Here is a 13,457-nt window from a genome sequence, read left to right as displayed (position 1 = left end):
ACAAATTCTCATAGTAGCTTTATTCATAATTGCCAAAACTGAGAACAAAACAAGATGTTCAGTAAGTGCATAGAAATTAATCATAGTAGATGCAGGTTATAAAAAGTTTGATCTGCAACAAACTCAGCTTCCATCTTAGGCAACTTTAAAAAGTACTTCATTCTTGAAATTAAAAAGAAAAAAATTATAAAAATTAGCAAACAAATGAAATTGAAAGTAGGAGCATAAAGGAGAAAATTAACAAAATCAATAGTTTTTCATAAAAAATCAAAAACTTATAACCTTCTGCTGAATTTAAGAAAACAGAAGAAAACTCTACCAGAAATATTAAAAGTTATCAACTGAATAAAAGGATATTAAACATAATATGAAACACTGCTCCAATAAGTCAAAATCTTGTGTGAAATTCACTAATTCCTTGAGAGAAATAAACAATGAAAATTCAGAAGAGATAAATAGGTAAAATGAGTAGGTTTTTATTTATGAAAGAAATTCAATCAATAATCATTAACATTCTAAAAGATGATGCATTATGCTAAAGATGGTTTCACTTGTTAATTACACCAGACATGTAAGGTAGCAGAAGTTACCAATTCTCTATAATCTGTTCATGAAAATAGAATCATGAGTACCACTTCTTAAAACATTCTATGGAGCTAGTGTTAATTTAAACTGAAACCATGAAATTGTAACAATATGCCAAGAGAGACAAACTATAGACCAATGTCTCTTAAAGGATGTAGATGAAAAAATTCTCTAAAAAATATTAGTAAACTTAATTCAACAATGTATAAAAAGATTTATATCCCAAACCAAGAGGTACTTTTTTTAAGTTTGCAAGACTCATTCAAAATCAATCATTGTAAACCATCATACCAATTAGCTAAAGATCATCATGTGATGATGTCAATGCAGAAAAGATTTGACAAAATCTAGCATACATTTATATCATGGTTAAAACATAAACAAACAAAATTGATCAGCACATTAAGAATAGAGTCTAACTTCCTCAAATTGAAACTTATGTATAGCACATTTACAAAAAAAATCTATACTTATATCCTAATAAATGGTGAGAAATTGGATGAACTCTCCTTAAGGTGCAAAAAAGGCTGGCTTGTTTTTTGCTGTCATTCCTATGCTCTATATTGTTAGAAATTATAGTTAGAGGAAGAGGACAATAAATAAAAGTAAAAATGTATAAAAGGAATAAAATAAAATAAAAATGTTTGAAAAGGAAGAAATAAAATTATCTATGTAGAAAATCTCATAGAATAAGAAAACTCTGGAATTAATAGCTAATATAGCAGAGTATCAGGAAAGAATAATAAATGTCGATTATTTTTATATTCCATTAATAAATAATTGTTACTTGAAATTTTAAAATACCACTTATAATAATACCACAAAGAAAATATTTTAAAACAAATCTAATAAGATATTTAAAGGGCCAGTATGTGGATAACTATTAAATACTGATGAAAGAAATCAAAATTCTGACTAAATGGAGATATATCCATGTACATAGATTGCCAGATGTGATATTATAAGATGTTCTTCTCAAGTTCTCTATAGACTCAGTACAAGGTCAATCAAAATAAGAAGAAACTCTTTGGGGGGAATGAGACAATTTTAAAGCTTATATGGCATGGCAAAGAACTAGACTAGCTAACAAAATATTAAAAAGGAGTAAAGTTGGTGAAGACACATTCCAATTTCAATCAGGACAGTTGCAACCGTAATCACGATTGCACCAGTAATCAGGACGGTGTGATGCTGGTGAGGAAATACACATAATGAACCTCAGTAGCCAAACTTACAAATATAGCAAATTCATCTTTGACAAAACAGTAAAGATATTTCCATACAGAAAAGAGTTTCACAAAAATTTACTCAAAATTTTCAGAGATTGCAACCCAAATAAAAACTTGTGAAGTTTCTAGGAGAAATTTTATGTGACTTTGGGTTGCATGATGAGAATCAGATATAATACTAAAATTACAATCCATTAAAAAAAGATAATCTTGGCTTCATTAAAATTAAGTAGTTTCACTCTTCAAAATATACTAAGAGGATAAAAATACAATGAGTAGACTGGGAGGAAATATTTTCAAAATATATACCTAATACAAAGCTATATGCAGAATATTAAAAACCCTTTAATCTCAACAATAAGATAATTACATGAATTGATAAAACTCAACACAAGTTCCAGGCAGATATTATATCAAAGAACAAATAGTCACTATGTGTATGAAATATGCTCAATATCATATTTATATCAAGGAATGACAGAATAAAGTAACAATAAGATATCATTTATACCTATTAATATGAAGGAAAACTCCAAAACTAAGGTGCCAAATATTGAGGAGAATAAAGACCAATGAAAATCTCATTCGTACTTGCAAATACAAAATGTTACAGCCATTTTGGTAAGAGTTATTAGTTCTGTGACAGGAGATATTAAAAATGAATTTTATGTTTTGTCAGAGAATAAAGTGGTCAAAGAAATATGGGCAGGATATGTCAAGGAGATACAAGAGCTAACTGAACAAGCTCCTAACACCATAAGTTAAACTATTTTAACTAAGTAAAGTACAATTGTATTTTAATCCAAAGTATTAAATAAATATTCATGGGTCAATGCTCATATAAATAAATGGTTAAGTAAAGAAGAAAACTGACATTTTTATATAAAATTCAAAATATTTATGTTGATGAGATGCCTTCCAGGAGTTAGGCACTAAGTCTCCATTCTGTAAGTGTGGGTTGTTCTTGGTGACTTTCTTCCAGAGAATATTACGGAACATTGGAAGGCAAAACAATGTATAAAGGAGAAACTTTATGTTTTTTCAACCAGGTGATAAAGGTTAATATGAAGTGGATGTGAGTGACTGGATGTGATGAAAATGACATTTTTTTCCTCTGTGTCCTCCCAACAAACTACAATATTTTAACATAAGGAAAGTATAAGAATAATTCTAATTGAGGAACATTTTACAGAATATTAGACTAGTACTCTTCAAGACTACTATGGTCATCAAGAACAGGCAAAGTCTGAGAAATGCTCAGTGCCTAGTCAGCCTAAGACATAATGAATAAATGTTATGTGGAATCCTGGAACATAAAAAGGACATTGCACAAAGGCAAAGGATGTTTTTTAAAAGGTTTGGACTTATTGATAATCACGTACAGTGGTACTTTGGTTCACAAACACTTTTGTTGCAAACAATTTGGTTTGAAAATAGAAGCATTTGGCAAAATTTAGTTTTGTTTGTGAATGCTGCATCGGGTGACCAACACAATTGTGACCATCTCTCCCACACAAACATGAACATGGGCATCTTTCCCAGAATCCTTAAATAAGTTAAGTTCATGAACTGAGGTACCACTGTTTATCAATATTTTTTCATTGTGACCATAATAATAATTAAATGTGACCATGATAATAATTTATAATTTAAATAATGGGGAAGATAGATCTGGAATATATGGAGTGATCATTAATTGTGATATGTTAACCTGAGTAAGTACCATGTAGCAAGTTAATAAATCTCTAGATGTATCTGTGGATAATTGACATGTAGCCCACAAAATAAGGTGGGAGGCTTTACCCCTGATATGGGTAGCATCAACCAACAGGCTCATAGCCTGGGCAGAATATAAAGGGAAAGAAGAACGACATATCCCCTTTCTTTTTCAGAGGAGCTCCTGTCTTTGCTATTTGCCTTTGGAGGTTGGACTCCTGCACTGACTCTTTAGCCTTCCAGTGCAGACATATTAGCCTTCCAGCATAGACTCTTTGGCCTCAACCATATATTATGCTCTGGCAGAAAATTTGCTTACATTTTATTCAAGTTCTGAGACTATGCAAGAGACTAAGACTAAGGATGGCAAACTAATTAATCTAGCAGAGAAAATTTTAAGACAGCCCAAAGTTCAGGGTGTGGCATGTGTACTGCTGGTGGCTTTTAGCCAAGTTTATCCTGAAAACCTGGAGCAAAAACTCGTTTAAAAAATTTTGTTTCCCAGCAAAGAAGTGCCTGAAAATTTCATGATTTTAAGAATAATTTTGTTGAAAAGATTAAAAAGAAGTCAAGGGGTTTGCAACAGGACAGTAGGAAGGATGATTTTAGGATACCTACCCTGGGAACCAGCAAGACCCTACCCTTGGCAAGTTCCAAGTTGCATGACTAAAACATTTTCCTTTGAGAATAAAGCCCCAGAGCACCCTGCTCAAAAAGGTTCACTGGAAAAATTGATTACTCAGAATTTCTTTCCCAGTGCTCAGGCACTCACAGATCACTGCAACCATGATTCAAGGGGGCTCAGCTACTACACAAGCTGGCAGCTTGACTTGGCATCATCCATATGGTGCTGGCTTTATGATCATGCAAAATGAAAGAGTTGTGAAGTCAGGAAAGCTTCCACTCATATTTAAGCTGAAGGCTTTAGAGACCTGGGAATGTACCTCTGAAAGGGAAATTTGTGAAGTTGTGAGAAAGAAACCAGAAATCCGGTGAAGACTCTAGGAATGCCAGGAATGTGAAACATCGAGGGAAAGATTCAAGCAGTGAGCAACACCACCTCCAGAAGGAAACCATAAGAGCTGTAGTCAGCAATGTCATAGTGGTACATTCACCCATGCCCCTTGGAATTCATATCTCAACTCCACAACTTCCCTTGGGTATTAAACATGAAAAAACAGAATTTACTCTTTTCCCTGCAAGATTTAGGTCTTGATTTGGTTCCATTCCATCCTATCTATCTATTTCCCCCTTTTAGAATGGGAATGTTTATCTTATGCCATTGTATGTAGGCAGTGTTTAATTTTGTTTTTCAATTTTACAGAAGCTCACAGCAAAGAATTTGCCTTGTATCTCATACTCCTATGCAGTCTTGGACTTGGACTACTCAGCAATGCTAGTGTTTGTTGAATCTTAGACAATGTTGTGGTATAGATCAGGAGTCTCCCTAAGGCCTCATGTGCTCAGGGAAGGGCATATGGAAGGTAACTGTATCATGGTGGCACTAGAGATGACATACTATTTGAAGGTAGTGTCTGGCTGCAGCAGGCTGGTAGCTGGATATACAATCTTAAAGGGTGCATCTACATTCCTGGCTCCTCTCCTCTCTGTCTCTGTTTCCTGGCCATCACATGAGCAGCTTTCCTCCACCAGACCTTTCCGACATGGTTTCCTGCCTTGGACACAGCCAACTGTAGACTAAATACCTGAGACAAAATAGAATGAAACTTTCTTTAAGTTGTTGGTGTCAGGTATTGTTTCTCACTGAAAAGAAAGTGACTAAGATATACAAGATTTCTGTAATTTCTTATTTTTAAATAAAATATTTAAAAATAAAGAACTTATTCAAAAAAGCAAAAAAAATCACCACCTAAAATATATTTTACACATGAGATTTAGCAATGTTGTGTTTAAACTTTTACTGATTATTTTACTTAATAAAATTCATTTTTCATAATTGAAAAATTGAGAGCTCAACGCTAATATGTTTTTGACTAATGTGAGATAACTTTCTGATGATTGCAATTTGTTTTTTAACCTCACATAAATAATTCATCTTTATGGAAATGTAATACTAAACTGACAATTAAATGTGTATGATGGATGTCTATCTGAAATTACTCCTGAGCTTTAAATTATGGATTTCACACCTGATGTATTCCAGAGTGTGTTTATAACAAATGGAAAACACTTCTGCATCATGGCCACCTAAGTGCTCTCTATTAACTTGGTAGTAAATATTCCTTCATGCTGTGTTTGCACAAAGCAAAGTGTATATTACACATCAGGTCCATGAGAAATACATTTAATTGGATATTAGCAACACTGACATGCACATGAAAAACACATCATTAACTTAGAAGATAATTTGAAGGTTACCCCTGTCTTTTTTGTATAAAGAGTTTGTATAAATTAATAATGCTTTTTATTTATATGATGCTCGGTAGATTCATGCTTAAATTTAACACAACAGTAACATGAACAGATTATTTCCAGTTACTCAAGCCAGGTGAAAAAGTTTACATAAATAGACCTACTTTATTACAGTCCCTGTCTTTAAACTCCTGAACTGCTTATTATTATCAACTTTAGAGAAATTAGATTATTCATCATTCTAATACTGAAATGCATGAATTATTATATGAATCAATATCACATATGTAGGAACTCATTAAGAGGAAAAGGTGATCTATATTTCTTTTAGGAGACTGAAACATGATAAAATTAAATCAAGCAAAGTCTTCAGTAAAACATACAATTTAAAAAATAATTCAAGTGTGTATATAGTAGAAGATCTCATTTCATGGAATTTTTTCAAGGATTTTTAAACTGCCCTTTAAAAATTAAAATACATTTAAATTTTGGTCTTCAAATATATTTTACAGCTTGGGATTTGTTTGTCATCTCAATGTTTTCAGATAATGAGAAAATTGCAGGGTATTTTTGTCATCATTGTTGTTGTTGTTGACACTAGAATATTATAGAATTTCAGAGCATAGAAGAAAGTGATCAAACAGAATTTATGAATCAGCACATTGGCAATGGAAGGGCAGCATTAGGATTAGGTCAACTGGACTTCTAAATATTTCATTTTTGCTTTAAAACTTATTTACAACTATATTGCCTCTCTCTTATCCCATAATCTTAGTGGAAAATACAAAAAATAATATTAGTTAATGAATTAATCCTATTAGTAGATTTAGTAATATCATAAAAATTATTGAAAAGCTGTTGCAGTGTTTCCTAAATAGGCTAAATCATAAGAAACCCTTGGAATATGTGTATAGATCAGATAACTGGGGCTATGTCCAGATGTTCTTAATGAGAAACTATAGGGTCTAGAAATTCAGGATTCAGGTGACTCTTATCATCAGAAATATTTAAATCATCTTGATCTAGATTTTCGCATCAAAGTCTACATTAAGTACGAGAACTAAAATGTATCATTTTATGAGTCTACTGGAATTTAAATTATTGAAAAATTTAAATAGTAATTAATATTGTGTCCACAATACATTCTACCTCAAATATTCCATTATAGTGAGTGTGTTTCTAGCATCAGCTAGTTAATCTGCCAAAATTTTTCCCTATGACATGCTTATGAATTACACATTTGAATTCCACATATAAATTATTGATCATTCCTAGATTACAGAATACTTTAAATGTAATTAATTATGCAATAGAGAAAGCTTTATCTCTCTTAGATTTAATATATAAATAAGTTCAGCCTCATATTTGTTCATAAAGTTTTGTGTATTGAAACCTACAATAAAATTCATCTACTTTAGGTATTTAATTCTATGTTGAAAATGCCTGCATGCAGATTTGTAATCAACATCATGGTTAAAACTTACATTTTCTTCATCTAAAAAAGTTTTAATGCTCTTTCAAACTTGATATTTAAAGAATAAATTAGCACTTTTAGGTTGCATGCTTTCAAAATAAGTTCAGCTGAGAAGACTTTTCCCTTCTTTTTGAGTCTCAACAATATATTTATTTATTTAAATATTTAAAGTCAGTTCTGATGTATTGTTTCATTATGCTTGTCTCTATAGTAGAACCGAACTTCCCCCATGCAGTGCACATGATAGAAAAAGATGTTCCTTAAAAACCTACTGGCTGCTACAGAAAAAGATTTTTGCAAATCTAGTCAATAAGTGGACTATTGTCACACAGAGGTGGGCACATGAGTATGAGAGCGTTATGCATTGTCCTTTATGCTGTGATGTCCTGGTAAATGTTTAACTGGCTCTATGAAAACAAAACAAAAGAAAATCAAAAAAAGAACTTTGATTTAGGTGCCTCACAGTTTCATTGTTATGAATAATTCCACTGTGGTTGACATCAAGCTAACTATATAAAGAATTGAAGGTGTATTTTAAAAAACAGGCTAACTACAAGCTCTTGCAAGCTAGTATATAGTACCTCACCTCATTTCCCATACTCAAAGTAGAAATATATTTTCTATCATAATAAATTTAAAATAAGTAAAAACTTTGCTGAGAATTAGCATCATCTGTGTTCATAGAGCTTAAACACTGGGAAAGAGAATTGAGACTCCTATAAACATGTGTTACTCTTTTTTCTTTTAAGCATACTACAGTAAGGGCACAAAAAAGGAGGACCTTCTCAGCTCCATCAAGAAAATCCTACAACCCAACTATTCAGGAAAATATGGTAATTTCTCTCTGGGCAATTACCTCTTTAATCAGGACTATATATTACTAATCTGGGCATTGAGTTTATGTATTAAGCAATAGTTTATGTATCATAACTCACTTCAAGACTCTCACACACTACAGTATTTAATAATCTTAAATTATTTGTCAGAACTGTTGCTCAAATCTGATCACTTCTCCCTCCTTCAAGATCTATAATGTTACTTAATTATATTGATTTGCATTAAGTCCAGAATCTAAAACTTTATCAACACGCTTCTTTGATCAACTGGCTAATGCAACTGTAAGACTTGTCATTGTGGTTTCACCCTTGCAGCAAGTAGCTTATCTAAGAAGCTTAGTTTTGTTTAAACAAAAGTTTGTCTTTGAGCCAGAAACAATTTTAATCCTAGCACTTGGGAGGCTGAGGCAGAAGGATAGCCCATATATTCCAGGCTGGCCTTGGCTACATAGTGAGTTTATGGCCAGCCTGAAATTCATACCAAAATATTCCCTTAAACAGACAAACAAAGATATTTTCTTTTGGACTTTTGGTGTATACTGTTCAAAATTAAGGTCTCTCAGACACTCAAGTATCACAACTGTACAGCAGTATAACTATCATGTTTACACATGCTTGAAATCTTGTATGTCCTATGAAGACAGAACCTCAGGAGTAGAGTTTCCCCTTGCTGTTTATTATCCCGTCTTTGATATCATTGAGGAGGAAGCAAAATACTGTTATCTGCTTGAGCTTTGGCAAACCATAAAGATGAGGAAGAGTTTAATTCTCTATCTTACTTAAGGCTGACTGCACACTTGCCGCCCAATTCTTTTTGGTTAAAGCTGTGCTCATTCAGGTGGTGGTGATACTTCCTCAAAGAGTATACTTCCATTAAAATTTGAATTGACCAATGATAAATCACATCATACTGTGATGATGTGGATGTAAACCATCACAGCTGGCATATACCCTTTATAATCAAAATACTTAAAGCATAAAACTCCTTTCAGGATATTAAGAGGCAGAACAAATCTGATCACCTTTCAGAATCAATGAGCTCATTCACTGGATACCTATAAATCAGAAACCAGCATTCCTATCTCTTCCAGGGATCATTGTGAGTTCTTTATATTAGTTCTTAAGTTCTATAGTCTATTTTTGCTTAAAACCCACAATTGGAAGTTGTCATATTATATACCTCTTATAAGGACTCCTCTGGTTTAATGTAGGTAGATGAGCTAGATAAATAAAAAGGTTACATGTCATTCTTCATTTAACAATATATAAGGTGTGACTAAAAACTGCAGTGAATGTTTAAATTTTAATAATCTATTAAAGTGAAAGACACACTGATATCAATTCCCCTCAAAATATTTCCTCTTACTGTGAACATAGTTATCCTATCATTCTTGACACTTTCTGAAGCCATTCTGGAAATCCTTTTTCCACTGTCATGAGCAACTTGATGTCCTGAATCAATAGAAAAAAATTATCTTTCATGGTAATTTTGTTTTTGAAGAAGTAGAAGTTGCATACTGCAAGTTCCTGAGAATATGGTAGATGAGAATATACTGTAATTACTTAACAAGCCCATCTTTTTTTTGGGTGGCACTTGGCAGTAGCATTCACTATATTTTTTATCACATCTTATAAAGACATGAAAGAGAACTTCCAGAACCTCTTCAAAAAGTTGCAGTACAGATGGGATAAGTGTCTTTGATATAAGGGAACATAATGTGAGAGGGGATTAATGTGTTTTTTACAGTATTTTTTAAAAAATTAAACATTCACATTGTTTTTATCATACCTGTATATGCACATATGAAATATATGTGGTATAATGAGAGTGCAGGTGATTCAGTAACTTTATATAGGTATGTATACTTACAAATATATATATATATATATATATATATATATATTGTGTGTGTGTGTGTGTGTGTTAGGGTTGTAAATCAGAGAATTAGAAAATTTAGTTTTCTTTGCTTAAATAGAATGGAATTTGTAGTGGCAAAATGATGACTAGCCTTCAAAATATGATTAATACTATAAGAAATATAACAAAGGACAAAAAGGAAGGCATGTTTCATTTCTCTGAGGCAGTATATATATCTTTTCTGTGAGATTATTAAAATTGAACTTCAAGCAGAAAAAATGTTTTAAACAAGTGCTGTGGAAGTGGAAGATTGTTTTAGGAATAGGTGTAAACCTGAGAAATATGAGTTTTCTCACTCAAAAAAATGTTAGCTAGACATAGCCCTCTTTGTCATATCTTGACCTTTAGAAACATGATTCCATTTGATGTTGGCATTGTCACATGGTGATGATGCTTTTTGGAAGAAGAGTACAGCTGTGCAAATTAACCCTTCATAAGTATGGATAATCAGACAAGCAAACTGATAATATAATTTGTTTCTGTTCATCTATGGTTGATTATTTGCAAGATGATTTTCATCCTTGTTTTACCCTTCTGTTTATTTTGACAGATTCTCTAAGTAACTTTAGTTTGTCAAATTGTGTGATGTTCAGATATCCTCATTATGTTTTTTGTTTTACTGATATTTCTATTGTTTATCCCTTCAGCAAGATTATCAACCTAGTCAAATGAAAGAGTCATTTTGATCCTTCACTACAAGAATTCCTGGAAGTAGTTTTGGAAACAATTAGTAGAGTATAATAATATTGCAAACCATTTCATTTTACACATGCATAGTTTCTATCTAAATTCACAGGAATGCTTGAGGGAGTAATTTAATAATACATACAAGAAAAATATGCTTCTAACCTCATTTCATTCACACAGGAAGATGTTATAAACTAATACTGTTTATTCTGTGTAGAACCAATTATTTTTCACTTGGTAAAAGTAATATTTGCGGATGATTTGCTGAAAGCAGAATAAAAAAAACTAATAGTCTCAAATTTCTGGGGACTATTAAGTTCATTAACTCCTCAAAAACTCAGTTATCGTAAAGAAGTGGAATGTAAGAAAGATTCAATTGCTATGTTCACTTTATTATTTGATACCAGGTAAATTGATACATCCCACCTTAAGTTGCAAGTATTAGAAGTCAGTAATCTCAATGACTTCATATAATACAGGTATATATTTTGCACATAATTTGTATCCTTTTCATTTCATTGTGTGTGGGAGGGGTGGGGTGATATAGAGCATCATTTTCAATTGCTCTAATTCAGTGATTCAGGCTGATCTAGGCTCCATAGGGACCATTGTTTGCCAGTAGAGAGTGCTAAGAGAGGGAAGATAGCAAATTATTCATTCTTACTTAAAGACTTTCACCTACACTGACCATATATTTCATTTGCTAAGCAACTCCAAAATTGATCCATAGAAACAAGAAAGTGCCACTTTAGTACCCCCATTTCTAAACAGGAGAGTGGAATATGTATGTCTAATAGATATAGAGATGTCCATAGGAACTGAGAACATTTCTTATATGAAAATGCAACCTGGGGTAAAAATATTATAAGTATTTTCACTTGATCATGTATAAGGACTTCATGCCCTCAACGACACTTCATCAATCCAATTTCTACATTCCAAAGCAAATAATATAATCGCTATTAATACTGAGTGCTTCTTAGAAGTCAACAAATTGCATATATCATTTGGGGACTCATGAACTAAAGGACCTAAGAAACTGCCCTAAGTGGTAGAGGCTGCCTGGTATATGAGAAGGCAGTGATTAAAAAGGAAGTCCAGCAAGGGGAACCACAGACTCAATGCCTGATTCTTACAGGTACATTTGATTGTGCATAAAATAGATCCTAAAGCTGCCATAGCACAGCCAATACCTGGACTGTGCTAAGAAACAGAAATATATCTTCCTTTACCTCATTATACAGCATTGTATAGTATTTGGCTACACTGAAATTATACCTCTACTGCTTCAAATACTTTGGCTTTGACGTGTGCTCCTTTTCTACCCTGTAGCATACCTATTTATTTCTTTCATACCAAATAATTCAGATTAAATAACATTTCATTTAATAATTTTCATCTAACCAGGGATACATTTTGCTTAATTATTACATTTCACTTAACTAATAGGTACTGGGAAACAGAAGGGAGGGATGAAAAAGAAAGCATTCATGATCTTTGGCCTGAAGGAGCTTGCTGTGAAGGGTGAAGGAAAAATGCAAATTAATTGAGGTACCATATGGTTAACATTATAATGACAGCTTAAATCTTTACCAAGGGGACAAAACACAATTACCTCTGGCTGAAAGAGTTCAACAGCTTTTTTCCACAACTGGTTTTATAATTGGATTAGAAGTTTTCTAAGCTCAAAAGATAGAAGGCTTTAATATAAGGAAACCAGTATGTACAAAGATACATTATAACACAGTACTGGTGTTAGAGACCAGAGATTAATGAGTGGGCTGCGGAGGAATTAACAGAGGTTTTATTATTGATACTGTTGGTACTGCAGATATTTCAGTTAAAGGATCTAGATGATCAAATTTGTTTGAAAAGAAAACAATTTTCTGATAGAACTAATATTTTAGTACTTATCATTTCCTTTCATTTAATTAAACCAGTTATGGGGCGATACTTCCTACACAATAACTTGATGGATTTGTAGTCTCTCCAATGTTACTAACCCTTCAGTCTTTGCCATATCCAAGAGTATGTACTGCCTTCTTTGCTCAACTGTTTAACAAATATTATAGGCAATTTCATTCTGTTTTCCTTAGACACACCTGTATTCTCTTCAGTTTCAACATCTAATTCCTCATTTCACTTAATTCCCTTTCTTTCCTTCCTTTTCTTTGACTGAAAGATTTGGGGTCATGTGAATTTTTCTCTTCTTTTGATTAATGCTACTCTTGTGGGTTATTTTGTCTAGATCTTATCTCATAAAATTAGTGTGTTAGAAGTAAGGCAAATAACATTATTATTACTCAGGTTTGGAAATCACAAAGGTTTGCTTTGAAATATACCTCATTTAGAGGGTTGTTGCTCAAATAATTAACTGCTTATTATTTTTACTCTAGTGAAAACCAAAAAAGGTGTAGACAAATTTTCCCTATTCATTTAACCCACTTGCAGGAGTACAATGTGTTCCCAAAAGGATTCATATATTGAAAATATAACAGAAATATTCATCAGCATTGGCCAAATTCTCAGAGAATTCTACCATATAAAAAATCCTTTCATATAATACGTCTTATATGTCTATGCATTTTCATTTTTAAATAGGAATGAAACCAAGTATAGGAAATAAGTTGTAATTCATC

The sequence above is a fragment of the Heterocephalus glaber genome, unplaced genomic scaffold, assembly GCF_053883595.1.
Source record: "Heterocephalus glaber isolate CG9 unplaced genomic scaffold, H.glaber_assembly_v1.0 deba00001577, whole genome shotgun sequence".
Taxonomy (NCBI): Eukaryota; Metazoa; Chordata; class Mammalia; order Rodentia; family Bathyergidae; genus Heterocephalus; species Heterocephalus glaber.
Note: the sequence above shows the minus strand (reverse complement) of the source record.